The 11,493-nt window shown below is 45.7% G+C and overlaps 1 long non-coding RNA gene across 1 annotated transcript; it reads right to left on the bottom strand.

The window, feature by feature from the left end:
• Positions 1–227: 227 nt before the first annotated feature.
• On the bottom strand, positions 228–11,212 carry LOC146198009 (uncharacterized). The gene is made up of 4 exons (XR_014704708.1): positions 11,001–11,212; positions 5,812–5,857; positions 2,626–2,733; positions 228–562 (listed from the first exon to the last, which is right to left on the bottom strand). It is a non-coding gene; the product is annotated as an uncharacterized LOC146198009 (long non-coding RNA).
• Positions 11,213–11,493: the final 281 nt, after the last annotated feature.

An 11,493-nucleotide genomic window follows, 5' to 3' on the forward strand; every position in this document is an offset into this window, starting at 1 on the left:
CGACACAAAGTCGAACTTGACCAAGAAACGCAATGGTAAGTGCAGCAGTTACTGGCCATGTCAGTACAGCGTTCCCAGTAAAAATTCAACGCTATGCGGCCGTTACCGTCTTCCGATGGTTCGACATTTCGCCAGCCAAACACTTCTCGCCGATTAGGAGCTGCTGGTGCGAAGAAATAACTTCAATATTTCGAATACGTTGTTTTTAATAATACGTTCATGATAATTAACTGACAATTACTTCGCTGTAAGCGGCGAAGTGGGGGGCGAGTTCCTCTTCCTGTACGTCGGTTGAAGAGGTTCACCCAGAGCGGACACTTGACCGCGAGTGACCGCGACCGCTGCTCGGAGATGTTGCTGGCTGTCCCTGACGTCGTACCGAAAACACAGCGGCCTGCACCCCGACGCGGTCGCCCTAACGCAGCAACTTCGAGAAGGGCAATTCAAACTCTAAATTGCACCGGCCCAACTCCAGACAGCGCTCGCACTCGGGCCAGAGGTGTTCCGCCCGGCGATGTCAAGCCGCTGCCCGCACTCGCAGCCCTCCGGAATGACGCCGTACCTGCATAAGAACGTTACTTAGCCAACTGCTCCGGGCGGTCATAAGCCACCCACAACTTCAAGAGTGAGTAGCCAGTCACGTCGATCTGTTGCGTCTATTTTATAAGCTAGGCGCAGCATGTATAGGCTCCCTAACATGCACCAGCAGGTCTATTGGTGTATTGTTTCCTGGCGTGGTGCTGCGTGACGTCGCAAATGTGGCGGAACATTGAAAAGCAACATGGGCTGTAGGGACGTCCTTGCGCAAGGCATCAGTCTTGTGGGGAGCAGCGCATGCTACATAAATTCTACGAGACAGCGTACACAACTTGTTCGCGGTCTAAAAGACGCCGCTGACTTCGCATCGTTTCGAGCGTGTCAGAAAAAAAGAGTGCAACAAATATATAATATGATTTCACGTCAAATTTTAGGCAGATCATTGCGCAGAATAACAGCAACTGTGGGTCCTTTATGACTTTTTTGACATTTATGACATATATCAGCACTTTGTAACCGAACTTTATTTTTTATGTTGTCACATATTTCACACATTTCTTCTTGGAGAATAATTAGGAAACCAAAAATATCTTGTTTCCAACAAAATGTTAGTCCAGAAACAATCTTGAACCGTCTTTGGCTAAATAGGTTGGAAATGGTAATTTTGTTAACGGCTGGGCTCTTGCAAAACGTGCGAAGAAAAATTAGTTTAGGAATAAGCTATCCAAATTTAGCACCTAAATTAATCAAAGGGGGTCTGGAACATAAGTTTGGGCCGCCTTTTTCAACAATACACTGCTCTGTGGAGATTACTTCAAGAGGGCCTTTCCTTTTTTTTTTTTTTTTTTCAGCTTTAAAACTGTTAGCGGCCTTGTCTGCGCCCGTGAAATGTTTTCCTTAGCTGCTTCCTGGGCTGGCCTCTTCGTCTAGGCTTCATATTCTGTCTCAATTTTGTCGAGTACTTTGGTTAGCCAGGCTCCCAGTGGTGCCCTAATTTTCTATTTTTGTTTTTATTTTTAGCTGTCTGGGGTACCCTCGTTGGAAGGTCCTTTTTAGCTAGAGAGCGCTAAAATCAAGCATTCTAACTTGAGATACTTTCCGCTTTCATGGCGCTTTCAGTGGTGAGTGCACCCCATGTTGCAAAAATTAACTTTTCGACTACGCTAATACAATCAAACTGTGTGAAGTTTAACACCTGCACAATAACAGACAAAATTTTAAAAATACGTTTTTTGGTGAAAGTTGCATGGTTTAGCCCCGCATCTTCTCTTAAGATATAATGTGGGCAAAGGAGGTTGTAGTATCCTTTTGGGTTGACACCACGGAATGGTGGACACGTACACTTAATCAGGCCAACTTAACTCCTTTTTGACGGTCAAGTGGCCGGAAAGGTTGCCCTTGGTCGTTTTATAGCGTAGTGAAGCTTTCGCTTCGAAAAGGCCCACAAGCTTCCAAGCTTTCGACATTCAGTCAGTACGCTTACATCAAATCTTACCATTTTTACCGGGTGACACTTAGCAGCGTTAAAGGTAAGTAAACTCATTTAACGCTGCTAAGTGTCACGCGGTAAAAATTCGCTGCATTGTCAAAAGGTAAGTAAACTCATTTTGACAATGCAGTGAATTTATCGAATTCGATTCTCTCAGCAATTCCTGCTGTTTTACTCAGTTTTGAGGGTTTTAGGCCCGCTTGTTGCTGAATTGCTGTTCATACGCTTAAGCAATCGAACTCAATCCCGAATTGCCTGCAACTCATATCGCTTACTTGTCAGTTGATATGGAAGACGCTTGAAGCAAGCCTCTCTTGACTTCTCAGTATTGCTTAATGACCAGTGCCGATGCACATGACTAATATAGGCACCCAGTTTTTTCACGGCGCAGAATGAAACTGATACTGAAGGAAAGCTGCGTATATAGCCCTACCTGGTTACGGGGAAGCTCCGAATGAGCAGCCGAAAGTATTAAAAGCTCGGCCGTCGAAACTTCGAAAAACAAGCTCTCGCAGTACACGGTTGGTGGAGTGACTTCCAACGCAACCAGCGCACAGGGTGCGCCTCTTGTGCCGTGCAGAGTTTCGATGGATACCCACGGCGCAACTGTCATCGCCTGGTGCTCACTGCGTCGACGGCCAGCGAGCCTGAACCATGAGTGATGGTCGTCGTCCAAACTGCGCGGCTGGCGGCGAGACTTCCCACGGCTAGTATGAAAAAAAAGAAAAAATAAATGAGGAAGACACTTAATAGTACTTGATTACGTGCTTTATGCGAAGGCAAAATCACTATTTTTGTTCCACCGCAATCCATCAGAACCACTTTTTTTAGTCCACGCAATCTGGTTTAATGCACGTTAATCTAATGAGATCAGTCGTAATGCAATTTAATCTATTGTAATCTAGTTACCCCCATTATAAGCCAGACTTCACCACTTGCGAGGCAAAGACCGCTCCCATTTCTTTCCCGACAACCCGTTCTTTTGCCTGTTGTACCTAACATAAACTTCCCAATCTCAACCGCGCTGCCAATTGATACGCTTGCCTTCCCATGGAACCTAGTCTGTCACCCTCAGCGACCAACGGTTATCTTGCGTTCATATTGTGTGCCCTTTTCTTGATTTAAACTCGCGTTTTTTTCCTGACCCCCTCTGCGCGCTTCCTGTCGCTTAAGTTACATGTAGCATTTTTCGAACAATAGATCTATGCCTGTCTTCAATTCAAGTATATTCCTTCTCGGTGATCCCTAGACCTTTGCATCTAGTATCTCGCTGCCTATTGAATAACTTTTCTGGCCGGCGACCAACCTGGGCTACCACAGCCAACAGCAGCCAAATTTCTTCCACTGCCTGCCATTCGGTGGGCACATTCTTAGGCCATGCCCCACTAAATGGTGGGCATGACCAAACTCTCTTCATACGTATCTATATTCCGTATGCTCTCAACGACCAGAAGAGGCTGCTCTACCGATTCCTTATTACGGCTTTATGGAGCACTTTGTGAAGGTCTTCTGCGTTATAGCCTCCCTGTTCTTCAAGGCCTCTCGCAGTCAAGCATTAAACTACTTGAAGCCATGCAGGCCAAAGCTTTAAGAGTGTGCCTTGGTCTTCCAAAAAACACTTCCACAGTGGGCACTCTGGCGGAGAGCAGACGTCTATCTGTAGCCGTGCTGATACCGCAGGAGCTGCTTCGCGCCCAGCTGCGCTTTGCACGTGAACCTACCCACCCGTTTTTAGAGCAAAGCATGACATCACTCTCCAATCTACTGCCTGCGCAATATCAACGTGCAGTACTCTCATCTTTCCCACCATGGAGGTTTGCTTCATGGCAAATTTCGACAACTATACCTGGCATCAAAAGAAAAGCCCACACCCCAGGACCCGCACTTAAATACTTCGCCCTTGAGCACATCTGTGCACGCTACAGTCATCATTGCCACATCTATACTGATGGCTCTGTCACAGCTATTTCTTCATCCATCGGCGTGCGGATACCATCAATGCACACCACAATCTCGGCAACACTCAGTCATCGCACTTCAGCTGTGGCTACTGAGTTAACAGCTCTGAGAGAAGCAATTATATATATTCTACAACAACGCCCTGCAGCATGGGTTATCTTCAGCGATTGTCGCGCTGCACTACAATTGCTTAAATCATCAAGGATTCAGGAAGAGCTCGTCATTGACATAAATAAGCTACACACAGAGGCTTATGACCTGAGTCACAGCATTGTGCTACAGTGGTTACCTGCTCACTGCGGCATCGCGGGCAACGACCTCGCAGACGCCGCTGCAAAAGAACTAAAAGATTCCACAAGGACAATTTCAATACCATTCTCACGAAGAGATGCAGCAAGACTTGTAGCAACTGAATCGTGGCGATTGCAACGCTCTCTGTGGTGTGACCCGAACCATCAATATCGACCTCTACACCGAATAGATCCCACTTGCGTCTTTCGAATTCCTCACAATTTGAACAGGTGGCATCGAAACTGTCTACACAGAATCCGCTTAAATGTGTCATACACAAACTACTTCCTACATAAAATAGGCATAGCGAGCAGGCCTCTGTGCTCTACATGTGATGTGTGTGAAAATTTTGAACATTTGGTAACCTCCTGTCAACGGTTTACTGCACATCGCAGGACACTGCGCAATAATTTAAGCTTACCTAAAGAAACAACCTTGCGCCTTGAACATGTCCTGGGTCCTTGGTGCGACGGATCGTCTGCTGCGAGGGCTACCAAGGCTTTACTAACTTTTCTGAAGGACACAGGGTTGATTAATACCCTTTAAAACTCATCTGTGTGTGATTATGTGCGTGTGAAAGTTAACTTTTCTTAAGGACACAGGGTTGATCAATACCCTTTAAAACTCATCTGTGTGTGCTTATGTGCGTGTGAAATTGTGCGACACCGATTCTCTTTTTTTTTCTCATTTATTTCCCCTTCCCCTCCCACAATCTGTCACCCTCATCCCTCAACCCTCATCAGGAGTAGCATGCTAGGCTTACCACCAGGCAGACATCTCCTGTTGCCATTAAAATATATATCTCTCTCTCTCTCGCTGCCTATTGCATGTTTATTGCAATGTTTCCTCCGAAGGCGTACTTTAGTTTAAAGGAAGAAACCAGAACTCAGTCGTGATCCACAGAAATCAATAAGAATTCATCCTAATCCAACTGAAACCCGACTCAATCCACCTAAAACCGCCACCCTAATGAAACTTAATCCATCTTTAATCGGCGGAAATATACAAGAAATGACGTCGTAGCTACCTATCATGCAACTATCACGGGTTACACAATGTGGGCAGTGCATATGTCCATTGACAAAGTCTTCCGCCTTAGCTTGTCACAGCCTATGATATCCAGAATGGCGTCACTATCACAATGTTTACACCACGTTTCCAATGTGCATAGCCGTTGAATAATTTGTGGAGACTTTTCCGGCCAGTGTCGACACCGGGTTCCAGTGGTAATGTGTTAAATAACACTTTCGACTTAGCATGTAAAGTCTCAACATATGACGTCTCTAAAAACCCCTATTACTAACTATCGCTATGTGTAAACGATGATTACACTGTGAACAGATACCGTCTAATTTGTAACCGCTTTTTGCGGTCAACGCCATCGCCAGGTCGTTCGTTAGCGCCTTTGCGGTCGCACGCCGACACTAGGTTCCACTGCTAATCGGGCATATAGGGATTTAAAAAATGTGATCATGTATAATAATTAACAACACTCGGTTACAGCTGAAATGCCATGAACTGATCCAGACACTTACCAGATTCGTTCTTTCGTGATGTATCCCTCGTCTTCAGGCGCTCCAGCTGCAACCAAACAAACGAGTTAAGCTGATTTAGTAATAAAGAACTGGGGACGCTTAGGCTTCGTCCATATTTGATGGCTCCCATCTGCGGGTCCCCTTGAGGATCCTCGTTCGTGTGAATGCTTGCTACTAGCTTAATCGCTAATCTCATTATGTGTGCCTTTGTTATCTCACACGTGTTCATTGACATGCAGTTGTAAGCTACCGCATGTTAGAGACTTGATTTATTTCTTTTATTCCCGCGAGTTACTTTTCCCCCTTCATGCCCCTATAGTGGTGGAGCTTTGAGAGGCTTCGAGAGGGTGGTGGTGTAAGAACTGAGCGCGTGCCCGTGTCAGATAGAAAGTGTGTGCGCTTTTCGTGAGAGCTCAGAGTGACAAAGTGCGATTACTGTACAGCCGCCCTGATTTTTAACAATATAGCGCGAGCGTCGACCAAACTGCTGCTCAGCGCCATATAACGGCGATAAGCGTGCAACACGGCGAGAGTTCGCGCACGCGCACAAAGGGAGAGCGTCATCTGCTACACTGTTCAGATCACAAAGACACACGCCCTGCCACAATATCTGTTTGCGACGTTCCACATTCTTGCGCATGCACCAACTCTCGCCGTGTTGCACGCTTATCGCCGTTGTAAGGCGCTGACCAGCAGTTTGGTCGATGCTCGCGCTATATTGTTAAAAATCAGGGCGGCTGTACTTTCTGTAACGCGATGCTTTGTTAAATATTTTCTTTATTTCTTTGACCTGTGTGCGAAACAGGGAATCCATTCCAAGTGAAGGAAGCATATAGATGACACACATTATGTGAATGACTACTCGACATGGATATAAAGGCCTGCTTTATTTAAACAAGGGGTACGAACGCGTATCTTACTCGGGACCCAAGGGTCCTGGGTTCGATTTTAAACTCGCTCTTCCATCTCACTTGTGCTGCCAAAATGAGCAGCTCCTGCCTCTTTGGTCTTTTCGTGGGGTGTCGTGACACAACCACCTGTCGACCAACCGGTTCTCAGTCATGTTACTTGCCAGAAGCGCACTCGTGATTTTTCGTTCACGACACCAACGCCGACACTGGGATTGTCGGTGAACGAGGTCCTTAAGCGGCAAGGCGTTAGAAACTCGGTCGAAACTCGGTGCCATATTGAAAGGAAGGCTACCCTATGCTAATTTTGAACAATGCAGGAGTGTAATAAATACAGCCAACTGAAATTTGAGAAAATTGGCCGATGGTTATGATAATCTGTAATGGGAAAATTGAGTGCAGCTTTTCATTTATTAATACGACCTGTCACTAGGCTATGCCGGCAAGGTCGCGGGTACAGAGCGTGTCCGTAGCCGTTGTGCCGATCTTAGAGTTAGGATCAAACGAATGGTTGTGGCTAAGAGAGGGTGATGAGAGGAGGCTGCAGAAAAAAATTAGGCTAATAGGATGATTGATTACAACAAAATATGTAAAAATAATATCAATCGGACGTCGAAGTAGCTATACAATTAATGTCGATGACCAAGGAATGTGACGTCACGCCAACCAGAAGTGGATATGTTTCCGACTTAATGAGCCTAATATATGCGTGATAGAGATCATAAGTGTGCTTTGAGTGTCAAAATCTCGCGTCGTCGAGATTTATCCGCGAGAAGTCAAAGATATTCCGCTAGTGACAGATACTGAGCCTTTCATTTACTGTAAACCAATTATAGAACGCCAGTGAACTTCGATGCGTTACACGGAACGCTGGTAGTGTTCGACAGGGAACACGCGATGTACCGTGTGCAGCAGCAACGCTCAAGCTTTCGCATTTCTTCACTGCAGTTTCTGCAGTGCTCTCGGAATTATTTTCTTTAGCCATGCGTTACACTGAGGTGAAGAACGTATGAAAGACATCTTTGTGCGTATGTGGGGTTAGAGCCAACCTGCATTTTCTTGCGCAACCATCGTTCGACTAGCCCTCGATGCTTTGGCTGTTCTTTGAACGGTATCTGCGGTGAAGGCATGTTTCATCGACCTCGCGGCGCGTGGATGACGGAAGCGTTTCTCTTCTGCGCAGACATATTTCGCCGCGGATAATTTTCGCCTCACACAAGGTCTTCTTTTGAGGGTATGGCACGACCGCGTTAGTGGTGCCAGTTTGAGACTCCACCTTGGGATTTACGTTATCGTTGACGCACTTTTACTACTCGGTTATTCATTGCTGTACTCAAATATGTTCCTTGTTTTATTGCACCCCCCATACTCATTCATACCAAACTATACCAACTGCAGGACTTCGCCCTGCAGTGGGTATAGTCCGGCTGATGATGACGATGACTCATTTACCATAGTATCCAAGCATACCTAGTTACTGTCTTCAGCTATCATATCAAGTGATACCGAGCCCAAAACAAGTATGAATAAGCCATCCGAACGTCACTTCATGCGTGGCCTAAAGGTTGCATGGATTGAGGCTGTGAGGTTGAACTGCTTCACAAGCCCCACAGACCAATCAATGGCCAGGAATGTCACCGCGTCAAACCTACCAATATGCAATAAACGTTTTCACCGCCACCTGCGACTACCGCCTGCCGGAGGCGCGCTCCTGATTTTTCGCTCTGTAAAGTGATACCCTTAACGCTGCCGAGTTGAAAGAACCGCTACATTCAATGCTCGCAAGTCAAATTTCGCCAGCGCCGAATGCTCAGCTTTTCAGATAAGGTGCGGGTTGCCGACTCTGCTGGGCCAAGCCTTGTCTCCACGTCATTTCCATTCGTTTCGCTGAACATGCTGCTTAATGTACCGGTGCAGACAAAAGTAAACCAAGCACGCTATTTCTTTCTAAGATTTTTCACGCGTTGCATAATTGAAATTGGCAGTCGTGGTATGCGCGAACCGTTACTAGAAGCCAGTGACCTTTCGCTTGGACACTCAGTTTTCATATCTCCAGTGAAGGAAGCGTGATTTTAATTTGAACAGAAAAACATGCTCCGTTTATTTATGTCCGCACCTGTACATCTAGCACATAAATCGGTGTTTGGTTTGGTATGGTTCGATTTATGGGACTTATGGTCCCAAACAACATAGGCTATTAGGGATGCTGTAGCGATGGCCTTAGAAAATGGGAATGGATGTAACGAATGCCTTATCAAGGTATACACTCGTTACACGAAGACATAGCCGAGTTCAAAATGGAAAAGGCCAGCCAAAATTGGGCCTGCTTCTGCGTTCTCTGTCGAGTGTGACGTTTTATTATTTAGCTGGGATAATCAGTACAACACTATCCACACTCTGGGCGAATTTATAGCTGTTTGAAAAAAGCAGCAGGAACCCACGTTCTAGCGCCCGCTTTAACCAAACGTAAGAACGTGCCCAAGCGAGCTCCGAGAATAGCGAGCCTGAATCGCATCCGAGAGCCTCGGAAGGATGATTCCTATCCCAATTCGAGTGAGCAACCAGAGTTTGCTGCTCCTGCCAACTCTGTTGTAGTACGTGGTCTCATTACGTCGCACAGCCCATCAGCGAATCAGTGCTCTCACGAGTTTTCTCTCACAACGGCGAATTTTCTGCAGAACAGCTACTTCAACGCTTGCCGGTAAATTTGCTCAGTTAGATGCTTTCAAAATGAACATTTCACACTCCCCCACTATACACGTTTCCTACAGCTGACAAAACTGTTGGCGTGGGCTGAAGCACAAGGGCCTGAAGTGGACACCAAAGGCAAAATGAGTGTTGTGTTCTGTTGGGTTTTGTGGCACATAGGCAACTAATTTAAGGCCATCATGCACCAAACTCAGGGTAAAGCAGTTCTTAAAAATAGCTCATAGTCTTTATTAGCTTTACTTCTTTAAAAAAAATAAAAAATAAAAGAAATTAGCAAAAGATTTGGACGAAATGGAATATGTTCATTATAGAAACACAAAAAAAAAATGCTTCCTCCTGACTTCCTCATATTTCGTGCATGATATTAAAACGTGGTTTACTGTCAGTTGTTCATTTCATGTCTCACATGTAGGTTTTTCTTGTCCGTTGAGTATGAAGTTGTGAGTGAGATGTTTATGTCCAATGCGGAGGTGACACAGCATCACTTCAAAAAAGAGCTCTTTATGACTCCATGACTTCCATTCTTGAACTATAGGTTTTACTAAGTGTAGCTTGTTATTTGTTTCATTATCCCATGAAGCCTGCCATTTAGCTCTTAGTTTAGTCATTATAAGCCCCGCCGGGGTGGTGCAGTGGTAAGACGCCCGACTACTGTCCGGAGTTCCCGAGTTCGAACCCGACCACGGTGGCTGCGTTTCGATGGAGGCGAAACGAAGTGGCGTCCGTGTGCTGTGCGATGTCAGCGCACGTTAAAGATCCACAGGTGATCGAAATTACTCCGTAGCCCTCCACTACGGCTCCCCTTTCTCTCTTTCCACCTTCACTCCTACCTTCCTCCCTTCCTTTACGGCGCGGTTCAGGTGTCCACATAGCAAGTGTGACAGATACTGCGCCTTTCCCTTCCTGTGAACCAATTATTATTATTTAGCTATTATAAATTTTGTGCAGTCTTCACGGCGTATGTTGACGTGATTTATTTCAGTGTTATGGTGCGCGTGATGCACATTCGTCCGTTTTTTCATTCTCCCTCATCCCCACGTGGCTGGGGACCCAGCACATTTTTTATCTGTCCTTTTTTATTGGCTTTTACGACAATGTGGATGATAGTTATCTGGCATTACCTTTCAATGACAGGGCGTACTTTCAGTGAAAACGGAGCATTTATATTGAGTACAAGGTGCAGAAATAAAAACTCAGCTATCTAATTACCGGCTGTTGTCGCAACCGAAATTGCAATGTGACAAATCTATGCTGCAACTTTATTATTTCCAAACAATCATAACGGAGTACTTTCCGGTCTGGACCCGTCGGCAGCTGGAATCATGCGGCGGGGAAGATTTTAAATACTATTTTACGAATAATTCTTACATATATTGCCACAATTCCAACGCCTGTGCCAGAAACAGGAGCTACTTAAGATTAAAAAAAAAATGGATGTAGGTTTCCTCAGGGCCTACTCAACTTCCTGTTGAAATACATGATTGAAGGCGAGCGCACAAGCAGCGTATATAAGAACAAGTGTGGCTTGAGGAACAGAATGCGCTAGACGTCAACTTCATATGGGGCACTCACCGAGTGGTTCACACATATTTGCTGTGTCGTTCATCCGCGTTGTGGCCTGAATGGGATGCGTCGTTGTCCCAGTAGCGACGTTAGCTGTGCAATGAATGCTATGAACAGGCTCGATACTTCCGATGAACCCCCGAAGCCGCTGCGATGCTGCTCCACCACTTCGATAAACGTCCTCTAGACGGCCGACTACTCGTGCATCATTTGTCTGCGAAAGAAAAGGAAATTATCATGCGCGTGATATTGCATTCAAACCACGCTTTGGACTAAACGGCGGAGAGAGGTCATTACAGGAGGCTCCCAAAACAATGGCCGTTCAAGACCGAATGGTTGTGTCGTCATTTTGAATAGCGAGATGGACAACGTGAGCCGGATGCGTTTACTTGATTTAAATAAAATTGACATGAGCCCGTATTTGTCGTCTTTTTTTTTTTTTTTTATCAGCCCAATTGAACCTACAAACGCTTCCTGCTTCAAACCAAGCTATATGTATTAC

This window comes from Amblyomma maculatum, chromosome 2, assembly GCF_055883805.1.
Source record: "Amblyomma maculatum isolate TAMU_Amacu chromosome 2, ASM5588380v1, whole genome shotgun sequence".
Lineage (NCBI taxonomy): Eukaryota > Metazoa > Arthropoda > Arachnida > Ixodida > Ixodidae > Amblyomma > Amblyomma maculatum.